General features: G+C 40.0%; 1 long non-coding RNA gene across 2 annotated transcripts; it reads right to left on the bottom strand.

Annotated features, from left to right (window-relative positions):
* Window positions 1-14,414: 14,414 nt before the first annotated feature.
* Window positions 14,415-19,642, bottom strand: LOC146386078 (uncharacterized). Of its 2 annotated transcripts, XR_014800546.1 has the most exons (4): window positions 19,296-19,642; window positions 17,296-18,347; window positions 17,074-17,150; window positions 14,415-16,243 (listed from the first exon to the last, which is right to left on the bottom strand). It is a non-coding gene; the product is annotated as an uncharacterized LOC146386078 (long non-coding RNA). The 2 variants fall into 2 exon arrangements; XR_014800547.1 differs by lacking the exon at window positions 14,415-16,243 and having other exon boundaries at window positions 16,308-17,150; window positions 19,296-19,640.
* Between the last annotated feature and the right edge of the window lie 56 nt (window positions 19,643-19,698).

Raw genomic sequence — 19,698 nt, forward strand, 5'->3', positions numbered from 1 at the left:
AAGACTTTGTGACACACATGCAGAACTAGACTTTGTGACACGCATGCAGAACTAGACTTTGTGACACGCATGCAGAACTAGACTTTGTGACACACATGCAGAACTAGACTTTGTGACACGCATGCAGAACAAGACTTTGTGACACGCACGCAGGCAGAAAAAGACTTTGTGACACGCAGGCAGAAAAAGAGTTTGTGACACACATGCAGAACTAAACTTTGTGACACGCATGCAGAACAAGACTTTGTGACACGCATGCAGAACAAGACTTTGTGACACGCAGGCAGAACTAGACTTTGTGACACGCATGCAGAACTAGACTTTGTGACACGCATGCAGAACTAGACTTTGTGACACGCATGCAGAACAAGACTTTGTGACACGCAGGCAGAAAAAGACTTTGTGACACGCAGGCAGAAAAAGACTTTGTGACACGCAGGCAGAAAAAGACTTTGTGACACACATGCAGAACTAGACTTTGTGACACGCATGCAGAACTAGACTTTGTGACACGCATGCAGAAAAAGACTTTGTGACACGCAGGCAGAACAAGACTTTGTGACACGCAGGCAGAAAAAGACTTTGTGACACACATGCAGAACTAGACTTTGTGACACGCATGCAGAACTAGACTTTGTGACACGCATGCAGAACTAGACTTTGTGACACGCAGGCAGAAAAAGACTTTGTGACACGCAGGCAGAAAAAGACTTTGTGACACGCAGGCAGAAAAAGACTTTGTGACACACATGCAGAACTAGACTTTGTGACACGCATGCAGAACTAGACTTTGTGACACGCATGCAGAAAAAGACTTTGTGACACGCAGGCAGAACAAGACTTTGTGACACGCAGGCAGAAAAAGACTTTGTGACACACATGCAGAACTAGACTTTGTGACACGCGTGCAGAACAAGACTTTGTGACACGCATGCAGAACTAGACTTTGTGACACGCAGGCAGAACTAGACTTTGTGACACGCAGGCAGATCAAGACTTTGTGACACGCAAGAAGAAAAAGACTTTGTGACATGCAGGCAGAAAAATATGGAACTCCAGGACTGCCATAATGAATTAATTAAATACACTATTAAATAATTAATTAAATGTGGCAATAATTAATTAAAATTGGAATTAATTAATTAAATAAATAGTTATGACACATGTAATTAATTAATTATTGACACATTTAATTAATTATTTATGTATTTCACATTTTAATTAATTATTGACACATTTAATTAATTATTTAATGGTGTATTTAATTAATTCATTATGGCAGTCCTGGCGTTCCATAGAACTAGACTTTGTGACACGCAGGCAGAAAAAGACTTTGTGACACGCAGGCAGAACTAGACTTTGTGACACGCATGCAGAACTAGACTTTGTGACACGCATGCAGAACAAGACTTTGTGACACGCATGCAGAACTAGACTTGGTGACACGCAGGCAGAAAACGACTTTGTGACACGCATGCAGAACTAGACTTTGTGACACGCAGGCACAACTACACTTTGTGACACGCATGCAGAACTAGACTTTGTGATACGGATGCAGAACTAGACTTTGTGACACGCAAGCGGGAAAAAGACTTTGTGACACGCATGCAGAACTAGACTTTGTGACACGCATGCAGAACTAGACTTTGTGACACGCAGGCAGAAATATATGGAACGCCAGGATTGCCATAATGAATTAATTAAATACACCATTAAATAATTAATTAAATGTGTCAATAATTAATTAAAATTGGAATTAATTAATTAAATAAATAGTTATGACACATGTAATTAATTAATTATTGACACATTTAATTAATTATTTATGTATTTCACATTTTAATTACTTATTGACACATTTAATTAATTAATTATTGACACATTTAATTAATTAATTATTGACACATTTAATTAATTATTTAATGGTGTATTTAATTAATTCATTATGGCAGTCCTGGCGTTCCATAGAATAGACTTTTTGACACGCAGGCAGAAAAAGACTTTGTGACACGCAGGCAGAAAAAGACTTTGTGACACACATGCAGAACTAGACTTTGTGACACGCATGCAGAACAAGACTTTGTGACACGCATGCAGAACAAGACTTTGTGACACGCAGTTAGAACAAGACTTTGTGACACGCAGGCAGAAAAAGACTTTGTGACACACATGCAGAACTAGACTTTGTGACACACATGCAGAACTAGACTTTGTGACACGCATGCAGAACAAGACTTTGTGACACGCACGCAGGCAGAAAAAGACTTTGTGACACGCAGGCAGAACTAGACTTTGTGACACGCAGGCAGAACAAGACTTTGTGACACGCAGGCAGAACTAGACTTTGTGATAATAATTAATTAAAATTGGAATTAATTAATTAAATAAATAGTTATGACACATTTAATTAATTAATTATTGACACATTTAATTAATTATTTAATGATATATTTATTTATTTCATTTTGGCAGTCCTGGCGCCTGGCTCTCATTTTGAATTAATTTTATCTGTCAGCCTCAGCCATCAAACTCAGGGGGCGGGGTTAACGCTGATCGAGTCAAAACCATTGCTTTGGCCTGGTGGCCATTGTTTCTAGCACACAACAACCGGCATGTGGAAACTAACAGAACTGAACTTTGAACAACCCTGTTTGTGTGTCACCAAATACCGTTTTAATATTTTTTTTAGCCGAGAATGTAGTGGTTTAATCTTCATATGTGTGGTCGGTTTGTCAAGATACAGCCTCTTTGCAAAAGTGCTTCGATGATTTCGGAGATGTCTGCCCAGTCTCACGGCAAAGCGTGGGATAGACCCGCTCGCCTCGCAAGCAATCGAGCTATTATTACCGCCGACAAAGCGCAGGCCCCGGTACACAGCTGTAATAACCCCCGCTGACTTCTTTTACTGAGGTTATATTTATCTGTGTTTTATTTCCTGATGTTCTTATGTGTCCTACGTGTTTCAGTCGCCAATTCTGAATTATAACTAACATTAAAAACATGTTTAAGGAGGAGAGAGAGCAAATAAATCTGTTTAACATCTGATCTTTGGGTTTTTGTTCAGTAATCAGCGTGACCTGTGTATAAACGCATAAAAAGAGATAACGTTGGTGTTTCCGTCATGTAGTAACTGCTGGCTTTAACTGTACAAAGGTTGTTCGACACTATGAAACACATACAGACTTCATGATGTTCGGCTAATATTTTTATTGTGAATATTAATCATGAGGGTAAACGGCCCTGTACACCACGGAGCGAGGTCAGCATATCCACGATATCCTCAGCTCCATGAGTTAACACAGAGTTTCCCAGCTGACTATCTAACTGCCAACTATTCCAGAGACGTGAAAATATACAGCATAAAGAAAAGTGTAAGAGACTCAGCAGCAGATTAGAATAACATTTATACATTTAATAAATCACCAAATGAATCCAAGAAACGAGCAAACCTGTTCCGACAATTTGAGTTTGTATTCCCTCAGCTGCAGACTCGCTGCTGTTTAAATGTTTGAGAGGAAGATTAGATATAAAGCAAACGTCAAACATAGACTCATTCTGCCTTCACATTTGATATGAGGCCAGCACGTATAGTGGCTGTGTCCTGTTCTAAGATCATACATGTAAAATTGTTGTCTGACCTCCGTCGATCCAGCCGCTCAGAGTCCGTGGTTACCATGGTTACTGCATGAGCAGCTATAATGTTAACAGCTGGCACTGAGGAAACCTGCCGGCAGCATGGGTGTTTATGTTTTTCATTGCAAAAGAACTGTCTGAATGGTCAACTGAAGTTAACTTGGATAATTTATAGTCAAGGAGTATCACAGATAACGCCTACGTGAGCTGTGTGACTGTTCACCACTACACTGAAATCAGTAGGCTATTACTGAAATACACGTGCTATATCATAAACTATTATATAAATAGGGAGGTCCTATTAACATGTTTAGTTTTAAAGGACACCTTCCTGCCTTTAGTCTCATTCATGAGCAGTATTAGTTTTCTTCTAACATCCAGAAGTCTGCACGATGCGTTTCATAGTTTGTAACAAACCTTTGACAGTTAAACATAACATGACCGAAAAAGCAAAAAAAAAAGAAAAAAGAGAGAGAAAAAAATCACATTCTAACAGACAGCTGGTGCTTAGAATACAGTTGAATAACTATTAAAAAACAGATGATATAATATTACTGTCCAGGTTGCAGACTTCATGATGAACATGCTGTTGCAAACCCTGCTCCTCTCGGTGGAAATGCGCCTTCTCTTTCCTCTTTGTATAAAAACATTTTAAAAGTCAGTTTAATCTCAAAATTCACTGTTAAATTCAAAACACACCAGATAAAGAAAAGCGAATAGTTCAGTCTAACACATGTGCCAGTGAACCATTAAACGTCTGTAAAACTATGCAGTTATGAAACATAACTTTAACCTCAGCCAAACCGATTTGCTCAGTTGTAAATAAAACAGCGAAGTAAACGTGACCCGACAGACAGAACCTGAGTGAATGAAGTCCAGCATTTAACCACTGAGAGCTAAAACTAAGGTGAGGTTTCAAAGCTGTGTGCCGGTGATTGGACATCAGCCGCTGATGAAGCTGGTTCGCCTATAAAGTGCTCTGTAAGGAAACAAGCTCCAGCAGCTCTGCGCTCGGGGAAAAAACTATATTTACTCATCTTGTGCAGAAAAATGCGCTGACATTGCTTTATATCGAGCACCGGCTGCCCAGTTAAACTGTGACTATCACCAGGTAACGTAGGCGTGTTTCTTGAATTAGCAGCAGGTGTTAAACAGCTGACAGATGAGGAGGAGGATGCATGCAGGTAAACTGAGGGTCTGTTGAGCTGATCGCTGGTTTCGTGAGAAAAATGTCAGCTCGTTCTTTATGTTACAGAAGCACAGAGACACAAGACCAGGCGGAAAGAGACGATCGTTCGGTGAAAATGAGAATCTGCGAATGCAACATGTGGAACACGGAGAGTGGAATATGTAAACAAACCGGTTAACGTAACCCCCTGGGGGCACTCTGCATGCTGACTGTTAGCAGAGCTAGTGAAATCTCTGAAAACATCTGAGCACTTTTGCAAACATGTTCTATGTTGACAACCTGACCAGACATACAGCGCGACATTCGCGGCTAAAACACTGTTAAAAGTGTAGTTGGTGACAGAAAAAACTTAAAAGAAAAGGTTAGTGACCTCATATCTTAGAAAGTATGAGACTTTCTCCTATCCAGTGTCGTTGCTCCAGTCTTGTCATCCTGTGTTAGGGAATGAAATCAATTTAATTGTCATGTTAGATCTGTTCGACTCCTGGCTCCGCCCAGAGTCTGCGTCCGCAGAATTGCCAAGAAACAAAACCTGTAATAATATGAACTTCACTTCAACGTGAACCTGTTGACTATTTCCGACACAGCAAAGGAACATTCTCTCCTTCTCGAGGACAGGCACCGACTCCCACTTATCTCCTGGAGCCAACTGTCCCTTATGGAGACACAACATTGCAGCTACAAGGTTTTCCAGATTTGTTAAGGTGATCGATGTGTAATGCTCTGAATCAAGTATGTAATATTAAATGAATGTTGTTTAATTAACTGCCACTACCTAAAACTTAACAAACGATATAACTGAATAAAAGATCACAAAGAAAAACATGATATCAGTGTTATGTAAGCGCGTGCGGCCTTCCCTGCCCGAAGTCACTCCAGTCCATAGATCAGCCAAACATCGTGTTGACTGTAGCTCTTAACCCTTATTAACTTGAGCACAACTCTATAATGAGCAACAAACTGCAATATGTATAAACATGATCATGGTTACACCTGCAATGAAAGATCATATGACTATTCTGACACCTGTAAATAGAAGATTAACATGAGGTTATAACAATCACTGGAACACAAATGTTAGTATAATGTCAAAAGCTTCAATAAATGATTAACGCAATGCTTGTTATATGATTCTGATGTAACAATAATGCTGATGCTAAAATAACAGTAAAACACCCCCTTTTTATCCCGTTTATAAACTTCACAAATAAAGGTTTATAAATGCCTCTTTTAATTTTATTTCCCCCTGTTTTTCCCTCACTGACCACAGCAGGGGAATCTTTGTTTTGATTCAGCCATGAATCCAGCTCACCTGATTCACCACTGAGCCCCACCGTCACTGGCATCTGACAGGGTGGCGCTGCACATTCTTCCTTTAATGTCTCTATGTTCAATCAGTTAATTAGAGTGGATAAACATGAAGTAGACTGCGTCCACAACAAGTCAATACAGCTGTAAATGTGGCCAATTATCAATCTATTACCAATCAATAACAAAAAATAGCTTTTATTTTATGCATGCTTTTAGTCAACCACTCACCCAGAGGATTTCCAATCCCAGAAAATTCCTTCTCCCCCTTTAATGAGTCTGTCCTCCTTCCATGCCCTGGTAACTGGTCCATCCAGAGCCATATCATCTTGAAATATACATACCACAAGCCAAACCACACCTTGGTCACACCAACCCTTTTCCGCCCTGAAGATGTCCAACGTCATCTTAGTCTGGACTGTCAAAGGTGACTTTAACGCTGACTGTTCAGGCAATCCATTTTATAACATTTCCTGGTCAGATTAGCCAATCTCTGCACCAGGGTTTTAATAGTTTTGCAATTTTCATTAGTTTTTATTTTGATTTAGTTTTGACTTCAGATTTTCAATTTTATATCAGTTTTAATTAGTTTTTACCAATTGTTTGCTAGTTTAGTTTAGTTTTTATTTTTTGAAAATCCTTAGTTTCAGTTTAGTTTTGATTAGTTTCAGTTATAGTTTTAGTTGTGTTTGCAATAATTAAGTGTAACAAAATCCCAGTTTCATCATATCAGTCATGCTCTTCTGCTTATCCTTGGGTATTGAGACTATTAACTCTTGCAGCACCGGGTGTTCGTAATTTTGGTTCAAGTGAATTGATAAACCTTTTGAAGGCAATTGACTCACACAGTTATGTAGATATCCCCGTCCTGTTGTCTCGGGATGCATCATGCTGCCTTGCCTGGGGTTAGCTTCTGTTTTCTGGGGATGAGGGTTGAGTGTGCTCCCTTACCTTTTCAAGGTAAGCTAGGTCAGCCTTCTTGTGTGAGCTTTTCAAGTGCACTTTAAGGTTTGTGGGATTTTTTTCCCTTTAGAAATGTCCCTCATAATTTGTCTCTTTCCACTACAAGACACTTGCTTTATCCAAAACACAGTCATATTCAAAGTAATCCCAAATTGGACTCTGGCGCTTTCTCCCGACTTTTCCTGACATGATTCTGCGCGTGGACGGAGCAGCAACGCAGACGACTCGACTAACGTACTGCCACCTGCTGGCATAATGAGACACAGCAAGAAAAAATCTGGAAGCTAAACTTCATTTTCACCCTTGACTATTGTAGGACACACACACACATCAATGAAAACTAAACACATTTTTGCCATAAATTCAGTTAATTTTAGTTAGTTTTGTGAACACTCATTACAGTTTTAGTTAATTTTCCTTTTTTTGTTTTTATTTTTATTTCCGTTAACTTCTAGTTTTCGTTATTTCGTTAGTTTTCGTTAATGATAATAACCTTGCTCTGCACACTGGAATAAACATAATCAACATGATCAACATTTTACTGCGTGTTGTTTCACCATCTTATCGATTCCAACTCTCCATCCGCATGTGGTTTGGCACATTATATTTATCTAGAACTCCACTCTGTCTCTAAATGTTTGAAGAATTTTTCATATTTGGGGTCAAATTTTAAGAATTTGACCATACGTGAAATTAATGGTGTTATCACCCCCATCGGGGCTTACCTTTCCCACTTCTGATGATATTCCTCCCTATTCTTTGCAAGTACCCCCTTTTGGTGGCGAGAAACTGTTGGTGTGGTCAAGTGAGTGCTGTAAAAACAAAAGCTCAGGACAGAACAGTTATCAGTCATGTACTTCACACAAAATTAGCATATATTTGATTTCATATTGATCCTCTCAGTGTAATGGTACATTTTAATTTGAATTTATCAAAGCTAAACATAATAATTTTTCCTTGTTTATTTTGCTCTTGTTCTTGTGCAGCACTACATCCTATCACATGCCCCTGTCGGTTATATCCTACTTTTAAATTGCTGACTATTTCAAGAAAGCACCCAAAAGACAGGGACCAGTGTTTATTATTACATATCTCCATTTTGAATGTGACAAGCCTACCATTTCCCTGTTATCCATAGATATTAATAGAGTTTTTTGGCTTTTTTCCTCTATAAAAGTTAATTGACTCTTTACAGTGGCCTGCTATGGTTAATAATAACATGTTCAGTCATGAGTGAAATCAAAGCGTTTCTTCACTTTAGCATTTAACATTCCCAACAATATAATGTGATACATTAATCGAAACACAGCTACTAAAACACAATTTTCTTAATGCAAACATCAGTAACTCAAAATTAGCAACCAAAGGGTTCAGTCTGCAGTTCACACTCATGTGAAGCTACAGCCTCCCCCTTTAGTCTCTGTCATCCTTCTGTTCCTGCAAAAACAAAACAAAGCAAGACAAAACATCCACCCTTCTTTTACAGGCTGGGTGAATTGTTTGTGGACATTTACTAATCCTAAAGTCGGTACCGTTTTTGTCTCAGTATCAAGTCCGTTAAAACTTTTAGTCGTCAGTCCATCACAGTCCAGTTACATGCATACATCCACACACATTCATACCAGATATTGCTGCTAATGGAGTCTCACGCACGACCTATTCGAGCATCCATCACCAGCAAGATGACATCATCATTTTAAAGGAAAACAGTTCCTTGTTTTTTGGACTGGATTGACTCACTGCAATCCTTTTAGGCTCAGGACTTCTCATGTGATCAATGTCCCATATAAGTGAATCTCTCCCAAGCCCATTATAATCATGGAGAAAAATACTTTGCGACTGTTTCCAGTAAGAATATTTTATAGCGCTTTAAAGTTCAATCTCTCAGGCCTGGATTAAAGAGCTGATTTGTTAAATCAGGAAATCACAAAATACCAAAATATCACCACCGGTGGCTCACACCTCTCAGATGTTCTTATTTCAGTGCACTGTAACAAAAGCAAAAACAAACGTAACCAATAAAATACTCATATAATAACAAATACTGGGGCCCATTGCAAACATGTCCAAGCATAAAACCATCTTTCTCTCTCTTAGAGAAAGAAAACAATCCAAACCTCACTGATAAAATCAACCTAGTGTTAAGCAAAACCCAAAAATCAACCAAAACTTCACCAGAAAGTTTTTCTCCCTCCCGGGACAATATTGTGCAGGAATACAGGGACCGTAACTCCTTTTTGCCCTGAAAAAAAAACCATGTTGGATTTACTTGATTCAATAGTGGACACTGGTTGCACACAAATGTTTTGCTTTGGCAGAAACTTAAACAACTGAGTTAAATCAACACAACCTTTTCATATTCAGTAAACCTGTGCATTTTGTGTTCATAAAACACGATTGAAACATGTTCAGATGGAGTAAGTTGAGCTCCTGGAATATTTATTTCAACACTATTCAATAACTTTTATCCAAATACTACTTGGTCACTTAAATACTACATGTTGTCTTCATATTGCATACGGTTCAACAAAGTCTAGATCCTGGTTACCATAAAAATTGAATGGGTCTACAACAACTACCATCCTCCTATCTTTATCCTGGTTGCAGCAGGGCCGGGAAATAACCCTGAAGTGACAGGTTACCAGGCAGGGTACACCCCGGACAGCTGACCAGTCTATCAGATAGAAACAAACAGCCGTTTACACTTACATTCACGGATAATTTAGAATCATCAATTAACCTAGCTCTAATAGCTGCATGACTTTTCACTGTGGCAGGAAACCAGAATACCCAGAGAGAAACCACTGCAAACTAGCCAGACTGTGGATTTGCACCCAGGACCTTCTTACTGTGGAGCAACAGCACTAACCAGCATGCCAACAATTAGGAAATACAGGAAAGCTATGATTTCCTGTATTTGATGCAGAATTCTTTTGTTCTTGTCCTTGACAGGTTAATCCACAATAAATAGCAATAGCATGCATGTGGTGTGTGTGTCGTTGTCTGCCTCTTATAACTCCAGTGATTTTCCTGCAATTTGAAATCTTATGCGGTGTTGTGAATTCTGTGCGTTCAGCAACTAACCACTCTTATTAGATTGTATCGTGTCATCTCAATGAGAACAAATTGAGTTGTTGAATTTCGTACAGATCTTTTAAAGCCTGAGGCAATTGTGTTAAACACACGCGAGATGCTTACGTAAATCCAAGGGCTGGCCCCCTTTTTTTTTTCTTTTTTTTCTTTCTTTTTTTTTTTCCAATGTGTTCCTCCTTCAATTAAATCTCAATCACAAAAATGTGGCGCTCTGAAATAAAACTCACACCGTTAACTCATCATTTTCACTCTGTACCACTGCTCCTTATCAGGCTGTGTGAAGCACAGTAAACAATTCAGTCGAGGCCTTGAGCCATAAACAGACATCACGCACAGACATTGTTTTCATAACCAAACTGCTCTAGACCTTGTCCCCTAAATCTACACAAACGCCCTCTGGGTGACATGAAATGCATTTAACCAATAAACAATCAATGGCTTCTTGTTGTTGTAACAGATTCTGTATTTGGATGTTTGTGTGCAGCATTTTGCGTGTCAGCATAAGCATTTGTTAGTAAAGCATTCTTCATTGCATCAGCGTGTGTGTGTGCATCATTCTTCATTGCACAAGTGTGTGCATGTGTGTGTGTGTGTGGATCACTTCTCAGTGAATTGAATCAGCATTTCGATTTGTGTGCGTGTGTGTGTGTCAGTTCTCACTCAATCAACGAGTGCATATGTGTTCATATGTGTGTTTCTCTTCATTCTGAGTCAGTGTATGTAGATGTGTGTGTTCGTGTGTTTTTGTGTGTGTTTGTGTTCATCACTTTCCTGTTCTGGTGTTCTGGGTAAACCACGGCCTGAAGGGTGCCCTGGGGTCCTGCCCTCCTCCATTTCAGTCTGTTTGCATCCATTGGTGCTGCTGCTCAAAGTTCTGTCCATACTGGTTCTGGCCCCAATTGAGGCAGTCCTTTTCTCCAGTGTCCTGCATCTTGTCCTTGTCCAGCTCCTCCTTAACTTGACCCTTTTGCTTCTGTAGCTCCTTCAGGGCTTGCTCCTGCTGTTGGAGCTTTTTGTCAGGTTTGGCGACCTCCTGCTCCAGCAAGCTCCGGCCTGATTTCAAGTCCTGTATCTGGGACTCTAAGCCTGACTGATGGGTTCGATTAGCAGCCAGCTCCTCCTGAGCCATGCTCAGTTTCTGCTCTGATGCCTTGAGCTCTTACTGAGGGCAGAAACCTCAGAGTCTTTTCCGTACACGTCAGATTGAAGTTTATTGATGTTTTCCTTGCTTTGCTCCACGGCCTTCTGCAGCTCTGCTGTCCGGCTCTTCTCAGAGGTCAGCTCCTGGCCGAGCCCCGACACCTGTGCCTTCAGCTTATTTTCTTCTGGTGCTTTTGTCCATTCTGAGGTGCCTCCTGACCTCAGTTACTTCTCCTGTCTCTGGCACGCCCTTTTTGCTGCCCGATCATCCGTGTTGATCTGTCACTGTCCTGCACAGTTTTATTGCAGAGTTGTTAAGGTCAGCATTCTTTTGCTCCCCCTCACTTTTCATCCGGGCTTAATGGGCGTCTCGTCACTGCTCTGTCAGCTGAAGCTGTCTGGAAATCTCCCCCGTGTAGTGAAACGGGCCTTGGATTTAACGCTCTCCGTCTCCGCTGCATGAGATCGTTTTCCTGCAGCAGTGTTGACATTTTCAGGTTGTTGTTGTGGGTCCAGCTGCTGTAGCATTTGGTCAGGGTCACATCAAAGATGGTAGAGGAGAGAGCAAAGATGGTAGAGGGGAGAGCAGGAGTCCAGGTCAGCCTCGGCAAAGCAGCCTGTAATCAAGCATAAAGAGAAAAAACAAAAACAAAACAAAAACGAAACAAAAACAGGCGAACAGGAAAATGATGTTGTGTTGGCTGTGTTATTCAGAGAGGGGAGAAACAACGGGGCCAGGCCCTGTGTCAGCCTTCTCTCCCTTTTTTTGTTTTTTCTCACCACATAATCAACTCATAACCCACCAAGTTGACAGGACAACACAGGTACATGTTAAAATTCTTAAGATCATGTTTAAAAGCCCAAAAAAGGAATTTTCTTTCATTCAGTAATCATTTGTATTAATCAATCAGCAGAAAACATGTCACAATTTGAATCTTTTAACCACTAAATTTGTCGTGTCATCACTGGTTGGTCAGACCAGTGTCTTTTTTTTTTTTTTTAAGTTAAGCTGTTGTCCTGCAACCCAGAAAGTTTATTTGTTAGTTGTGGATAAACTTTATCATTCAACAACAGGTGTATGTTAAGTTTCGCTGCTTTAACCTTGCTGGAAAATCTTCACGTGTTCATGAATGTAAGCTGTTTTTTCATTGCGTGTGTGTGCGCGTTTGTGGGTGGGTTAATTTAACTTTTTTCTCAAACGAGGCATTTCTCTAACACGTGCCTTTCTTATACATTTCTTTGGTTGTGTTTTTATTTTGTTTCCCAAATTTTGATTTCCCACCTTAAATAACAGCATTCCATGTCTACAGCCAGGAGTTAGAGCTTGCTTGTGAGATTCAGGGACACATGGTGCTAATAACAATTCAGCCAAAAACTTGCCTGAAAATTTCCAGTGATGGTAACCGATAACTGGAGGAGAAGATGTCCTTTAAGCTTCTTTTCAGGGTGGGGACAAAGCTGGGGTCAAGCTGCAAACTTTTGAGCCAAAGCTTGGCCTGTCTGTCGTCCCAATTCTGTTAATTTATCCTTTTGCCGCTGTACTCAGGTTTCCAGGTTGAGAGAAATCCACCTGTATTAACACACTAAAATATTCACTTAGTATTTCTTTTCTGAAAACATCCACTCGCTTCATCTGCCTAGATTTTACTCTCTCTTGGTGCATACTTCACACAGTCAGGCAGTTGCCTTTTATGGGCATGCAAAGTTCCTGTCTCACACACAGCTACTCACCCCGGCAGCTGCAAAGCCGTCTTCACGTCCTCTCTCCACACTCTCAGCCACAATCCTCCATTAATATGAATGTATAAAACCAGTAATAATTATCCCTAGAAACACACCCTCAAGAAAATTCACTGTATACACACAATTCACTGTTCACCATAAAACTGAAACAAATCACCCCCGTATTTATCACTCAATCTTACCCTGCCGACTGAAGTGCCGGTCTAAATCATGCACGATTTGTCTCTTCTATATCAAAACCCAGCCATATATCAAACATTCACCGTAGTCATTCAAAACCTTATTTGTAATATTATAATCAACAAAATCAGCGTTTTTATTACAGGCATGTATCATTGTTTGCAAATCATAATTATAAAACTCAAAAACACGCTAAACAGGAAGCAAAAGTCCTCTGTGCGCTTCACAGCAGCCACCTCATTTGCATGTTCACACACCGTCTAAAAATAGCTCGCAGCGCTGCAGCGCGCTGTCGTCACACACAGCCTCGTCTCACACACAGCTCTATTATTTTATATTACAAAGACGTCTTATATTTACAATCACTCTCAGGCCTGACAGCTTTAGCGCCTACACAATTTTGACAAATTTAAGTTAACGGGTCCAACCGAAGAAAGTCCAACTTTTTTGTGATCAATTAACCAGTATCAGACTCTAACCGTTTCTGGCCTAATCTCTAAAATCCCTAACTCAATTTAACAGTGTCCAAAAAAGCGCAGATACCGTTCCAAACGGTAAAGTGGTGCAACCACTAGTTATTCTGGAGTGCCCCAAGCTCCACAGTGACCAACTGACTATCCCTCAAAGAGGACAAGGCCTAGGCGTCCCCGGCCTTGGCAAGCGTTACCTCTGAGCACTGCGCTTCTTAGCGGTTCCACCGCCGTTCTAGGATAATTTATAACACTTTGAAACAACAGTGAACCCCCCAAAACAAGAGTATGACTGAGGCAGGTGCAACCTAGTGGTCAATGGAGCCTCTAACTCACAAAATGACCAATTCCCTATCAAACTACTTGGGCTTCTAACCCAATTTCACTGTTCTACTTTACCTTGGGACTCTAACCCAGTATTATAACTTACTTCAACTTTCAAATCTCATGAGATTTTCATTAAAATCAAAACAGACATCTACCAGTAATTTCAGTGAGTAGACTTTAATTTTATCATGTCCAATTTGGCACACTTTGGAAATAGATTCAACAGGTAGTGCCTTACCTTTGTATAAGCCGGCTTATGCCCACTCACGTCAGACCACTGGCTTGTGCCTGTCTGTTCGACAACCTCGGACCGTCCAAACCTCCAACTTCCACCCCAATACCACAGGACGAGCCCCCAAACTGTTATGGATTCAAATATTGGGGATGGATACAAGAGGAAAAACCAAAATAACCACACTGGTCCGGCCGGGTTGAGTCAAACGATGATTTTAATGATCACACGCGTGGGAGATGGACACCGTACGCAGACAGCATCAGATCTCAAAATAGTGGAGCATTGATCAAACTCTTATAGCCTCTAGTGGCCCCCACCTAATCATAAAAGCCTAAACATTCACATTCTTTCTCTCACACAGCGCCTAAGCTACGACCTTGGCTCCCTGTTTATCTGCTCCTCCTGAGATGGGGCAGAAAACCTCTCCAGTATGTTCTGTTCTCTTCTAATCAGACAAATAAGGCGATGACTTTCTGCGAACAGTATTTCTTATAACTCAGCAGTATAATGCATCATAAAACAATATCATTCGTTCACAATAAATCAGCAGTCTAATGTAATGCAAATCAGTTTAACAAATGCAATAGTTATCACCTTCTTCTAATTCAGGAGAATAATGCAAACTAAAACTACATAATAATTCACAATCTTTAATTAGGGGTCTAACATGGCATAAAATAATATTATAATCCCACAATCCCTAGAAATGTGTTTCCAGAGTCCCAGGTTTAGTGACTTCCTGTCCACCATCACATTAGCTGAGTAGTTGTCAAATTTGAGGGGAGCAGAGGAGATCAGACACCAGTCAGCAGGTCAGAGGCCATCTCTCATTTCACAAATCAATCGCTTGATTTATAAATGGAACAAACACACCATCAGACCAGGTAATGACCCATTATGAGACAACAGCCGTCTGAGAGGAGATGTTCTGTATCACAAAACATGGGAAACAAACAAACTCTAGGCATTCTGAAATATATAAAGCTCAACAAAAAAAGACAACCATATCAGATCCTGATGTAATTCATGTTGTTGTCTTTATTAGTCATTTAAAAAGAGGTCTAGAAAAAGTGTCCAGGAAGAGATTCTACTATTTATGCAGCACTGCCCCCGTGTGGCCACAAAGACACACAACAGCTTCATTTCTCAGCCTGTTGCCTTCTTTTTCCTTCATGATGTAAACAGTGAATGAACTGAAAGAAGTCAACCCATAAACTGTTAAACTGACACAACAGTCATGATGATTATGTAGCAAGTTGTAGTTGACTTTCTGGTGGTCGTTTTGGTATACAATTTAAAAGCCATTTTCTTTTATAAATACACCATACACTTTGTTCTCGACCATTTCTTTTCCTCATATCCTTAATGGACAGTGGAGGAACACTACATCTAGCTTCTGTTTAACATTTATCCAGGCGCCCCCACACTGTACCTCTACAGAAACCAAGGGAGAGAGACAGACACACAAAGATTTCCACTTGAATCTTGGTCTCAAAATAGAAAAAGTTTTATCACAAAATAATTACAAGAGCACAAATAAAAACTCAAAACCAAAGACAAATGAAATAAAAAGGCAAGGCCCTGCGAATGAACACAGCACATCTTGCACACCTTTAAAATTCACAAATTTCAGTTTTCTTTGTCAGTCTGTGGTATTAAAAAAATCTCAACATGATGACCAATGTTTGACCTTTCACCTCTAGCATAGTTTTCTCTGGATTTCAATCTGGCCACTCCTGAAATGACATTTATCAGTGTATGTACAGCATCCATTTTTGGTTTAGACAGTCTGACACAGACCGTCTCCATGGCAACCTCCGAGACTTTTCTTTTCCTAAAAAAAAAAAGTCTCTATATGACCACCAACAAACCTGTTACACCATATTTTTTCACCAGCTCACCTTTGCTGAAGGTTGTCATACAAATCTAAACATCTTTTGAGAAAGTCCACATCACTCTGATCTGTAATGAAAACAGAAGAACAATGACAACACCAGCAGAGGCCTCCGACATGAACCTGGCAACATAAATCTAGATAACTTTGCTTCTCTTAAAACATTTAACAAAGATTAAATTTCTAACAAATATACCAATATAAATATATATTCCAGGAACAGGACATTCCAGTTAGATCCTCTCCAAACTTATACTGGGCAGCTCAGCCCATCATCCACTTTTACAAAACAGAAAGCCGCCTGATACAACAGCCCCAAAAGTGACAAAAATCCACCTCCAAAAAGCAAAACTTCTCATAATGGAAAAACAAAAAAGATTGTCAATCCTATCAAACACTTTCTCTTAATCTAAAGAAATTATTCCAACATCAAACTGTACAATTTACAAATAACTACCAAGTCTCTCATGAGAAAACTCTTGTTCACATTAGAGCTGTGTGGTACACAGTACGACTGATCTCTGTGAGTGATTCATTTCACAAAGTGTTTCAGCCTGGTGGCCAGTACTTTTGAAGGAAGTTAGTAATCTGTGCATAACAGAGCCACGTCTCCATTTCTAAGCAGAGACAAATCTCTGTTTTTTAGGGAGAAGAGAGAGCCCCACATGATGACTCGATGCCAGTAACAGTCTTTTACAGAAGTCTGCAGGCAGCCCACCCTGTGCAGGAGCCAGCTGACCAGCAGCAGCACTAATCTCCTCCAAAGAAAAGTTAGCATCCAGGACAGCTCTGTCCTCAGAGCTCAGCTGAGGAAGCCCCTGCAGCAGCTTCTCCACTCAAGCTTTATTACTTTCCTCCATCCCTAACATGGTGGTGTAAAAGTCCACGGCATACTGACCTGCTCTTGAAGCTTTCACCAGTGGCTTCATGGTGGTACAGTACTCCCTAAGGAATGCAACTTCTGCAGGACTCAACCTGTAAGACACAACAACAAAACCCACCATGACTATAATAGGGATCTTCTGATTTAATATTAAGAGTCTGCTCACGTTTTTAACCATCCATTAAGGAAAATTCACAAAATTTGCAACCATATTGGTAGGTGTCCAATTTTACTCACATTTTCACCTTGAACTCCTCACAAATGCTCCTGATGGCATTTTCCCCCCTTCTCATCAATGATGCGTATTATCCTTTCAGTGGCAAGGTAGGTTGAATTCCATTGTGTTGCATTGGGACGAATGATCTGTAGTTCACACTTGTCCTCTACCACTTCATTAGCCAAATGAGACCGGCCAGTTTTGTTCCAAATGGCCTGGCATTTTGCAAAGGTTGCAGGGGAGAGCCTCTTGTAGGTTTCATTCATGCTCTCTGCTAGGGCAGCATCAGATGTTGCCACAAGGTTTAGCAGGTGACATGCACATCGCTGATGAGGCGGGAGTTGATACTCCAAACCAGAGTCTTCATCAAGAATTGCACTTGCCTCATGGTAGTCAATATGGTCAGTCAGGTCAATAGTTTCTGGGTCTGCTTCATCTTCAGCTTCATCTGCATCATTTTGTGCCCCAAACATGTGGAAGGCCTTGACAAAGTTGGATCCACTATCAGTTGTGGTTCTTACAACTTTGCCTCTAATCTTGTATTGGCAATGGATATCATCAAGCGCATGTCAAATGTGTGAGACCCTCTCAATCTTTTGCATGCTGGTGCTGCAGATCTTCTTTCCAGGGACTCTTCCTCTATCCAATGGCATGTGACTCCAAGGTAACTTTTCTGATGAGCTGACCAACAATCAGTAGTGGTAGCAACAAATTTGACTTTATCCAATGCTGCAACCAAAGTCATCTTCATGTGATCAGCAGCTTCACAGATTCTGGCACAGACAGTGGGTCTGGAGATGACTTTGGCTTGAGGTTGTAATGTGGTAACCAATTCTTTGAAAGATGGCTGTTCTACCACTGCAAATGGCTGTAGACCCTCACATATGAAATTGATGACAAGCTTGTCAACAGTTGCTTGTGGAACATGTTTGTTTGCAGCTCTCAACATCAGGTCTGGTAACTTGGCTTGTGTATTTGCTGAGAGCTTGTTTGGTGTGGCTGTGGTCTTTCGCTGACGAGATGTTGATGCCACAGTGATATTGTACTGCTCAATCTTCGATGGATGTTTCCTCTGTAGAGATAAATATTATCATACGTCAGGTTCATACATTACTTCATAACATCACTGTGATTAACACTAAAGGAAAACACATTTTTAAAACATCATTCAACTAGACATGAGCTAATCTTTGATTGTTTAGCATAGTATAAAAGAGTGGTGAATTTGATCAAATCTTGCAGATATATTGCTGTATTTATTTACAAATGTAAACCAATTTTGAAAGATCATTGCAAAAAACATGAATTTCTGTATACATTCTAAGTTCTGTAATCTGTATACTATCTGTAAAAAGAGTATCGACCAATGTATCAGTATCTAAATTTTTAACTCCTTTTTATCAGTATCACCCTAAAGTTTTCAGTATTAGTCAGGTCCTAAAAATACTAAGAGAGCAAAATATGTGTATATAGCAAATCTAATTTAAGAAAAGGGATCACATACACAAAAATGCTGCCCATACAGCTAACAAATAAAAACAATCCACATTATGTTCTTTAAAAAAATATATCATATTGGGAAACATATAACTCTACTGATTAAGAGCCATGTCACTATGATAGACCTATATCAGGCCAATGATACTGATCAACTGATCCATCAATCGGGCTCTGGTACATGTCAGCTGAGAGCTGGAAGATTAATTTGAGATGCAGCTCAGCACTGTGTTCAAGTTTTTGTTTTTGTTTTTTATAGGCCAGCTGATTGTAGGCCTGTGAGTTTTAAATGACTACAAATTTAATTTATTGTAATGACGGTGGTTATCCAAATAATAAGCTAAAACATTCCTATGAATTGTAGCTCAATTATGCATGCACACACGCACATTAGCTAGCTCCGTCTTATTTTAATATCAGGCTAACCAATGGCGGTGACAATATCTTAGCCAAACTAATAACCTTAACACACATGAAAAATAAGAAAGCAATATTGTACACGTATAGTTGTAAAACCTCTTACCTCAATGTGTTTTTTTAAGATTAGACGCTGAAGTCTTGTAAGCTGAAATGACTGTAGAGGTCAAACAAAGTTTGCACTGCATCTGGACGCTGTCTCCTTTTCTCCCTCTGTACATGAAAAATTCCTCCAGGTATGGCCACGGGCACGCGTCCTCCGTCTTTTCTACGTCGTTTTCATGGTTGACAGTGTTGTCCTCTGTCTCCATTTTGGCTTCTTTGTCTCGAAATCTTCCGTCTATAAAGTAGTTTGTACTCCACCATTTAGCACCTCTAGACACCTGTGCCTGCTGCTGCAGCGGAGTTTATTCTTTGCTTACGTCTTAAATTGGCAGGTGTTAAGATATTCATTGTGTGTACTCATGTTGTACAGTGTTTAACTGGATTATGGTTACTGTGGTTTAACA

The sequence above is a fragment of the Perissodus microlepis genome, chromosome 6, assembly GCF_051167445.1.
Source record: "Perissodus microlepis isolate ML-2025 ecotype Zambia chromosome 6, ASM5116744v1, whole genome shotgun sequence".
In the NCBI taxonomy this organism is placed as follows: domain Eukaryota; kingdom Metazoa; phylum Chordata; class Actinopteri; order Cichliformes; family Cichlidae; genus Perissodus; species Perissodus microlepis.